Here is a 9,962-nt window from a genome sequence, read left to right on the forward strand (position 1 = left end):
ACTTAACATATTTATATATTTAGACCAAAGACTATATAAGATTTAGACGAAGACGTTGTGATGTTTATTTTAAAATTACTGGATTGAGTATAAAATGCTAAAATGTTACAAACGATATCAAACTATAATGTACTAAGTGGGTAAAATAGATAGCTGCCAAGCCTCTATTGTCACTAGAAAATAAAAGATTGTTACATTTCTAAGGTATTCGTATTGCGAACATTATTATTCGTATTGACGTTTTTAGGGTTATGTGTTTTCGTATTTTCACAGCAGCGTGTATGCTTGTTTGCCTTTAGTGTGTTTTATGTAAATATATGGGAATATGAACATTTACAGTGTTCTTCCAATAGTAGTTTTCGGTAAATTGTAAGGGTCACGGATTTTCAGTAAAAAAAGAATTCCAAAAAACATTTAACACTACAGATGTAACTCTATTTACCCTGAAAACAGCGTTTCAAAATACAACTGGTTTCTGATAAATTACTATTTTTAGGTTACATTAGATAGCCTATGCAGGGACGCGGCCATCGCAATTTTGTGCATTATTTTTTGGGTAATTATCGGACGTCGCGGCTTTTTACAACAGAAAGAAAAAAATCGTGAAACATGGTTTTCACACACTACACACATCTCAAAATTACTCCCAATTGATGTTTTCGTAATTTTTACTAGTTTGTGAAAATATTAAAATTGTATATCATACATTACAATACCTTTGCATGTACGCCATTCATTGTTTACCCGCAATAAAAAAGAATATATGTTTTCCATATACTAGAGTCATTCCTGAATTTACCCTGCAATGAAGGTTTCTTAATTCATACTGGTTATGGAAAATAACAGTTTACAGCTTAAACTACAATACCTATGTATTTACGCAATAACCAACATTAATTGTTTGTGTTTGCGCATGTGTTTTTATTTTTTTGCAGAACTTTAGTTAATGTATGTGTTGTAATAATAAAGAAATTCATTTAAATAATGACTATTGCAGTAGTAAGGAATTTTTAATGCTTGTATTTCATGTTTGTTGTTACTAGGATAAGTAATTGTATTGACACATTGAATTCTGCAGTCTTTCCAGGGAATTTTTTGATTACAGCCATTGTATATTAAGTGTTTGATATGGCTGGTATTTCATGTATATCCAAGTTTATCCCTGGATCCTGAAGGCTTGATCCTGATAGAATGATTGTGTTGGCTTGATGCTTGCTGTTTTAATTCAGTACATCAAAAGATCCTGATGGCATGATCCTGTTGGCTTAATCCTGTGGTACATGCTGCTTGCTGTTTTAGTTCAGTACGTAGACAGAAATTGCGAAATAAGAAAGAATTATCATTGTAGGGTGAATAAAAAAATTTATTCGACTTACGATCATAATTCATTATTATACGACAATTTTTTTTTGTGTGCAGGATTTTCCGACATTCTGAATTAAAACAGCAAGCACATGTACTACAGGATCAAGCCAGTAGGATCATTCGATGTACTGAATAAAAACAGCAAGCATCATGTACCACAGGATCAAGCCTTCAGGATCCAGGGATAAATTTCATTTATGGAACGGAAGAATTAGTATATTTTTAACTCTCCATAGTTTGCTACAGATATGCTAATGAAAGAGATACACGATTGCGGGTAAATAATGACTGGCTGTGTCAGTGTGAAAACATAAGTATTGTAATGTAAGCTTTAAACTGTTATTTTTCACGAACCAATAGGCATTAAGAAATCATGATTTCAAGGTAAATTTAGGTACCTCTATTACTTGAAATATATATTTTCTGTTTTTATTTACTTTTCGTTCCCCGAAGCAGCGACGTTTGATGTTGGTATAGTAATGTAAACTATAAACTATTATTTTTCACAAACTAGTATGAATTAAGAATCCATTCCTTCAGGGTAAATTTAGGAACGAGTGTAGAGTGTGAAAACCCTGTTTTCCAACTTTTTTCTTTCTGTTCTAAAAAACCATGACTTCTGATAATTACTCTTATTATGCTAGCGTAGGCAGACTGTATTCCACAAGATATCTGTAGCATAGTCGCATGTACACCGTACGGGACTATTCTAGTTGGTGATACCATAACATTATTAATGTCACCAAGATGGTGTCGAGTATGTCATTACCACCCCTACTTTCTTTCGGGACAAGCGCGGGAATATGGGGGTTTTGGGCAGCAAACAATAAACACACTATTATGATTTTTCTGTATCGGAAACTAGACTATAATACCCCTCCCCCCGCTCTAGTCTATTTTGCGATTGGACAGAGTGGGACTATGTTCTATTTCACGATACTGATAAATTATTATTTCAAAACAACATATTTTAAAAAAATTAAAAATCTGTATCACAAAATAAAATAGACTGGGTGGGACTGTATTCCACTTCACAATACCAAGAAAATATTATTTCGAAACGTCTCACATTCAGAAAATTAAATACTTTATTGCTAAATAGAATATACCGGGTGGGACTATTTTCTATTTCCTAATATCACAATTTTTTATTTTATACAAATTAAATATCGCAATCACAAAACAAATTAGACCTTGTAGAATTTTAGTCTCCTTTACAATATCCTCCTTCTATAATGTACTAAAATGAAATACGTGAGAGTTTTTTATTAGTGATCTACGCTCACCAAACTTTTCGCTTTGTGATTATCACTTCAACAATAACATACAGGAAACGAGCCATTTTTACATTACATAATAAATTTATGATTAGCCTAACCAAAGTGAATGAAACACACGCAACACACCTCTCACCTAAAGGATCAAATGAAGTTCACGTATAACTACAAATCACAAACTTTTAAAAACCATTCAAAAAATCACTTTCCTATGTCAGCTTTATGGTAATACTCATTTTCTGTCACTATTTCTCATTTAGACTATAAACTTACACAGATTTTATTATCGCAAAACACAAACTGTCAAAATCCTGGTTACTACTGCAATCACAGTAACACATTCTCTCTCTACATAGTACTGTTATATTATTTACATATTGTTACGAACGTGAACAAGGCCGAGACACGTGCAGGTGCAGAGCTGGCTGGCAGCTGCCGCAACATGATATACGCCGCGCGCGCCTGGAAGATAACAAGGATTGTCGCTTTCCCCCCTCCTTCTCAACACTCCCCGCGCGGCGCCCTGCCTTTGACACGTAACTGAAACCTGACAGCCGACACATGTTTTGAGAGATTTCTGGCGTCGGGTCGGCGCGGAATTACGCGACTGGCCCCGGCCGCGCTCGCGAGTTCTGGAAATTGCTGCTGATATATAAAACGAGGACGGCGGTCTCGAGGGAGTCAGTGGAGTTCAGAGAGAGAGTTCAGGCGGCAGCCTTCCCGCGGCGGAGCTTCCGGGGCGATAGTGTCGCGGGTGAGCAGAGTGCGAAGTCCTTGGACTAAGGTTCCAGGGCAGGGATTGAGTGAGTGAGTGAGTGGAGTTGGGAGTTTTCCCACGGTGAAGTTTCTGGGCGATAGTGCCAAGGAGTCCCGAGCGAAGTTGCGAGCGAGGCGTTGAGCGGATCCTCAGCGAAGGCAAGTGCGTCTGCGGCGACGGAGTCCCGCGGTGGAGACCCACGAGGGGTGCTGCGGCGAGAGTTGCGCCAGAGGTGCGGCCCAGCGAGGTGTGTGGAACGAGTGACTGGGGAATAGACATTTCTTTAAGCGTAATTAATTATTTGCCATTTTAGATGATAAGTTGTAAGTGACATAAGTAGTGGCAATAAATAAAACTGTGTGTGATAAAAATCTTTAATTGGGCTATCCTTTACGAACCCGCGGTAAATCTTAACAATATAAATAAAGCTGACTTTCCTCTTCTGTTGTGACTACTAGACTCATTACCACACATATCCAATAAATTTCTTATTAACGACTTAATGCTTATTGTCTACTTATTCATTCAATTTATAATTATATTCAATTCTCCTTTTTAATTCACACCTTATCGTATAATTGACCTCTACTATCGCTCCAAAACTCATACTATCATTCGACTTTATTTTTCCACATTGCTGTTTTGTTTTTCGCTGTTGCCAATACCACGTACTATATTTTCTTTCGTTCCACCATTCAATTTATTATCATTTGCCAACTTTCATGATGTCATTCATTTCTCCTCCGTGATTCTCAACCAATACCAATCCGATATTGAATATTATAATTTAGCCGAAATGAAATAATGACCATAATATAGAACAAATGTTGAGATAACCCCCTAATTGTTGGCAAAAGCTGTAGAGAGTCAATTCTATTACGTAATATCAGGGGGCATGAAGGTAGGGGAAGTGAATGAGAGAAAATATTTTAGGCCCACCTGGTGTGCTATAATTGATGATACTGGTATTTAAATCTTTAAATGTGTAAAATGTAGAAAACATTTTTCATGGTATCGTGAAGGAGAGTACAGTTAACCGGACAACTCTACTTCATGATACCAGTATTTAGGTGGTAAAGAAATTCTTAATTTCGTGAAAATGTGTTATTGGTATCGTACAGTGTTCCCAACACCCCTATATTCCCACACTTGTCCCAAATGAAAGTAGAGGTTTTAAAATGTAAAAGATGTCATCTTTGTGTTTAAGTGAAAAATGGCATGGTATCACATTCTAGATAAGTCTCACTGTAGAAAAATAATAAAAAAAATTCAACAAGTCATTGGCCTGGACACCTGTGCTTGCTATAGTTACGTAAAGTTCTGGTGTGCTTTATTAACAAAGCAGAGACCGTTTGCTACGAGTGATTGGCCTGATTGTTTTTGCGGCCCTACTATTTACTTGATACTAGCTGCAAATTGATGCTGTGGTTTTCCAGAGATCCCTAGGAATACAGCGTAACCGAGGCTGTTTGAAAAGACAGGGAAGTTTAATGCGTAGTGTTCAAAAACACATCATTTAGAATTTAAAATTTTTTTTTATTGTAAGTCGCAAGCCTTACAATTTAATACAATATATTGATATCAACATGGTGGCAGTTACATAACCACCCCGTACATTTACCGAGTGAACCACATAATGTAAAGGACAAGCACGATAAAATGGGGTCGTTGGGTGGTGAACATTTAATATTTTATTGCTATTGACTGTTTCCTAAGGAAATTAAATTTACAGTTTCATAAAATATTCTAGAATATCCACAGTTCTAGTATATATTTTTAAGTACAATAACCTGCTGAATTTTACAATTTTTTGCATGAACTTAAAATAGGATCCTTATATTTTGAGTATATATATAGTATTGTTAAACTATTCCTGACTGCAAATGCAGTGACAGCAACATCCCATACAAGGTAGGGTTGAGTGGCAGCGTTCTCTCCTAATCCATCTGCTGAGGCCTTATCATAGACTCTCTTACCAGTAGTTTGACAAGGAGATTGCTTATTCCTTAGCGATGGTAGGTTTAATACTCCAGGAACTCATGGTAACTATGTATCTAGGAGAGAGACACATCCAAAAAAACAGTAAATAAAAATCTGAAAACATACTTTATTTATTTTTTTTTTTACTTTCTGACTTTTTCTAATCATTTAAAGAAAAACATTGAACTATTTAAAATAGTTACTGATAATTTATTATTGTAATGGTTGGTTAGGTTAAATACAGTAAAATAAAGGGATTTTGGAATTAATAATTATTTTTGTTAAGAAAGTGGCTCTCTTTCAGAGTTACCCTTCTATGAACATGCTACTGGCAAATAATTATGTCTTGGGTAATGAAATAAAACAATTATAGCTGTGCCCTTTGACAGAATAATTAGAAAAAATGTCAGAAAGTAAAAAAAAAAAAGAAGAAGAAGAAGAATTTTCATAGGTATTTTTGCTAGTTTTGTTTGTTTTAGAATGTGTCCATTTTCAAGGTAATTAATTGTCAATCAAGCCTGTGAGCTTTACAGACTGAACATGTAGAAAATTTAAACATGGTTAGGAGTAAGCAAACTATTAAGTCAGACAAAATGAAATTTTGTCTATTTAAGTTGTATTTTTTTTTATATCATTTTCAAGAGTTTAATTTTTTGTAGAGAAATTGTATGTCAACCATTTCTGTTTTTTTATATTAAGATTTTTTTTCAGTGTCACCAGAAACTGATTTGGAAGATGCTGCCTGTAATATTCACAGTTCTGCGAACATATGCACCGTATATTACTTTACCCGTGGCAGCTGTGATAGGATTTATTGGCTACAAAATTGAAGGAGTTCTCTCTGACAGATACACGCCGTATGAAAAGAGTATTGAAGAGAAGAGGGAAGATAGGTTTGTGGAAGAGAGTTTGAAGAAAAATACAATGGAATTTGAGAGTTTGAAAACAAAGAGGTTTGCCCCATTCAGCGTGTTGCAGAAGAATGTATCGCCATCCTTGGTTGTAGAAGACAAATAAATAGTTTAACACATTTTGGTAGGAGAATGTAAAAATTGTAAATAAAATAAGTTTTGAAGATTATTTGTGAATGCAACTTGTTACCACTGTGAACGCTGTTAACAGTATTGTCTTTTTCTAAGTGTTTTATGCTATAGTGTAAATAAAATAAATTAAGTTTTTGATCACTATTTTTAAGCTTCATACCTAGACTACTTGATAATATTGCAAAGAAAAAATTTATTTCTGTTGGTTTGTGCAGCAGAACTGGATGTTCCTGCAAGCATTAATTAGTATACTGAAATTTCCAACTTTATTAAATCATGGTTACTTTTAAAATGTAAAGTAGAATATTTGTTCCTAGCTCTGAAAAGATTTTTAATTTCAAATTTATTTTTAATCAGATTGATGAATCAAATTGAAATCTGCAATTTCCACTCAGTGCAAACCTATCAACTGCATTGTCAGTTTTTTTAGGAATGTCACAATGATTTGCTTACACTTTCATCCTGTACTCAAGCTAGCTTATGGGGTGTCAAGTTTGGTTGAGACATGCAAAAAAAGTGCCATCCATTGGGGTGCTTTGGAGAATGGCGCTTACTAAAAGATACCATGTTTTCACAAAGAATTTTAAAACCCTTTGTAACATAAATTAGATATAAAAACTATCTTATTGGTGTAGCAATTTTTCTAACTTATCCTCACCAAAATGGACGGTCTGAAGTGGGTCTGTGGCTTCCCCTTGGATCTGACACTGCTTGGGACATAACATATACTTAGATGCAAATAAAATTTTCACACTTGACATTTAGTGCCATTTAGTACTGTCGTAAAGTACCTTTTTGTGGAAAGTCTGTGTATTTACTGTCAATGTGTCTGCTTCCACCGCCTGGGAATACGCTTAGTTAAACAACCCTGAGTGTTATAAAGGCAATATTTACACTTTATAGAAAGTAAATATTTAATTTCCTTTAATATTTATTTTGTTTAATTACATTTTATTTTGTATGTTTATATTTGTAATCTATGATTAATTCAGACTGTAAATTTCTTTGGTTAACGTTTTGTCTATGTATTACTCTATGTTAATTTTTATTTTAAAATATTGTCAAGGCTAGCATAGCAGTATTTTTTTGATACCACTATTAATTTAAAGATGAACACGTCAGTAATGGTTAGTAATTCTACTAGTTTTGTTTTATCAACAAACTAAAGAAAATCGTTTACTAGTGACGGGAAAAAATATTCTTTTAGAACGAATTGAGACTTGATTAAGACAACAGATAGAACGCAACGATTTTAACATTAATTTATAGTTGAATATTTATAGAAGATTGAAAATGGTTATTAATGCCAATATCGACTGAGATTTTGAAGGAAATAATAATTTTAATCGACGAAGATAAGACTCAGACGTCAAGATTTTAAATAATTACTTAAGAAGAGAAGTCGACAAATATCCATGTTCAAGAGATCGTCAAATGACTTTAATTTGCTTTGAACTACGAAGAATAAATGTCGTTTACAATTCCGAAGAAAGAAGAATCCTGTCGAAGATTGAAAAGTCGCAGTTCAAGCCCGGGAAGGATGACCGTCGCGCAGTCCAGCCCAGTTGCAGCCCATAGTCTGAAGGATGTAGTCGTGACGGCGCGTATTCCTGCCGCACGCTAGAGAACGGAGGAGCAACACCAAGTTCGCAGTCCTGGATGAGTCGAACCAAGGATTCTCTGAGAACCTACACGTCTCGTGGGTATCCTGCAGCAAGGTTTGGTCCCTTACCCCATCACCCGAAGACTCGCTGAATGTAGAAGTACCCTAACGAATTACAATTTAAACAAGACGAACATTTTTCGCAGAACTAAGACTCTTTTATATTATAGAGCATATTCTTTGTACAGAAAAACCGATTAACTTGTTCATCTTTAGATTTACAAATCAAATTCCGGAATCGCGATCCCGAACTAGATAATATTAGCTAGTATAGATGGAATTTGATATTGGAAGAACGTATTGCTATTTTGGTTGACTGGTACTGCAAGTTACATACCCAGTAGTCCACGCTCTACCGGACTGAAGTTAGTTAAAATAAATAACATCCAAATAATTAACATTTGATCGTAAAGATAATTCACTCAAGTGAAAGAATTGTTAGATGCTTTGAAGTTGAGAGTAATAACATATTCCATCTGTAGTTTAAAATAAATTATTTTAGTTAAGTTTATTTATATAAAGTGTGATTTTGTGCATGTCAAAGTGTATTGTCACCGTCTTCACAAACATTACACACAAATATAAATATTACATTTGAATTTGTTTACACGTTATTACAAGGTCTAGTCACGATATTAGTATTTAACATACTTTTGACACACTTTACTTTGACTTTCAGACACAAGATCCTAGATACAATTCTTAAAACTGAGAGAGGTAGGCTAGAGAAACCGAAATTATTAAATACATTAAATAATTTCAATATTTACACTAGCTGACTCTGCAGTGTATATTGCATTTTTATGATAACTCAAACATTTTCATTATGACACTGGGGTCAAACAGTAAGTTTTATAAAATCAACACTATGGCCTTTTTAAGAAATTGTTAAAATGTGTGCACAATTTTTATATGTACCTACACCCTTAAATGTCCAACAACTGCTTCTTCAATGAACTTCAAGTCTATTACATGTTAATAGTATCCCCCACAAATGTTCCCCATTGGAATTTTTTACTAACCCTTTAGGGTTTTAATATTAAATATCGGTAATATTTTTACAGCGCGGCTTTTCTGTGAAGTAATAGTAATAATATTCTGAAAATACTTTTTTCAGACACTAGAGACAGTACTGAATTTACCCTAAAACCAGCATCTTTTATGTTCGTGCTGGTTTCTGAGAAATAACCATTTATAGTTTACATTACAATACCTGGGCATTAACGCAGCCACCACCATTTTTTTTATTTCCGTTTTTACGTGCCATTGTGTTTTAGCGCAGCAACTGTATTCTGTGGCTCTCGATATATAAGTATTTGCATATTGTGGATTTGGATTTTGTGACGCAGTGGAAGGTAAATAGAAATTTAAAAAAAAAAAAAGTAAGTCACTACTGTGCATCCAAACCCAAACAATCCTTGACAGGGATTTTTGTTAGCAGAATTGAGGCATAAAGTGCCGACTTGTTACGTGCAATAGCTAAAATGCTGAAATGTTCCAGCTAATCCCTGTAGACGCTGCTCGTCAGCTGACACATCCCAAGCAAACGTCGGTGCTTGCTCTTCCCTGCTTGAGCACACAGGTAATAGGTAAGACCAACAAACCCGACTGTCTTGGTGTGTTTCAGTCGCTTTCCGGAGTATTCCATTGAATATTAGTTACTGACCATGTGCTTATATCCGCATGCACAAAATATTGCTTACGTCTGAGGCACTGTAGCACTGCTGCTCAAGAAAGTACGCAGAATTTCATTTCCCAGAGGCGGGAGCGGGGGGTACACAACTACTTTACACACTGTTTCCTTTCAAAGTTCTTTACTTTTGTTTGTGAGAATGATAGATTTTTCAAAATTTTGGAGAAGGGGGACACAGCACCCC

General features: G+C 34.9%; 1 long non-coding RNA gene across 1 annotated transcript; it reads left to right on the forward strand.

The window, feature by feature from the left end:
• The first annotated feature begins 37 nt into the window (after positions 1–37).
• On the forward strand, positions 38–8,684 carry LOC134533081 (uncharacterized). Its single transcript, XR_010075248.1, has 2 exons — positions 38–204; positions 6,091–8,684. It is a non-coding gene; the product is annotated as an uncharacterized LOC134533081 (long non-coding RNA).
• Positions 8,685–9,962: the final 1,278 nt, after the last annotated feature.

Source organism: Bacillus rossius, chromosome 1, assembly GCF_032445375.1.
Source record: "Bacillus rossius redtenbacheri isolate Brsri chromosome 1, Brsri_v3, whole genome shotgun sequence".
Classification (NCBI taxonomy): Eukaryota; Metazoa; Arthropoda; class Insecta; order Phasmatodea; family Bacillidae; genus Bacillus; species Bacillus rossius.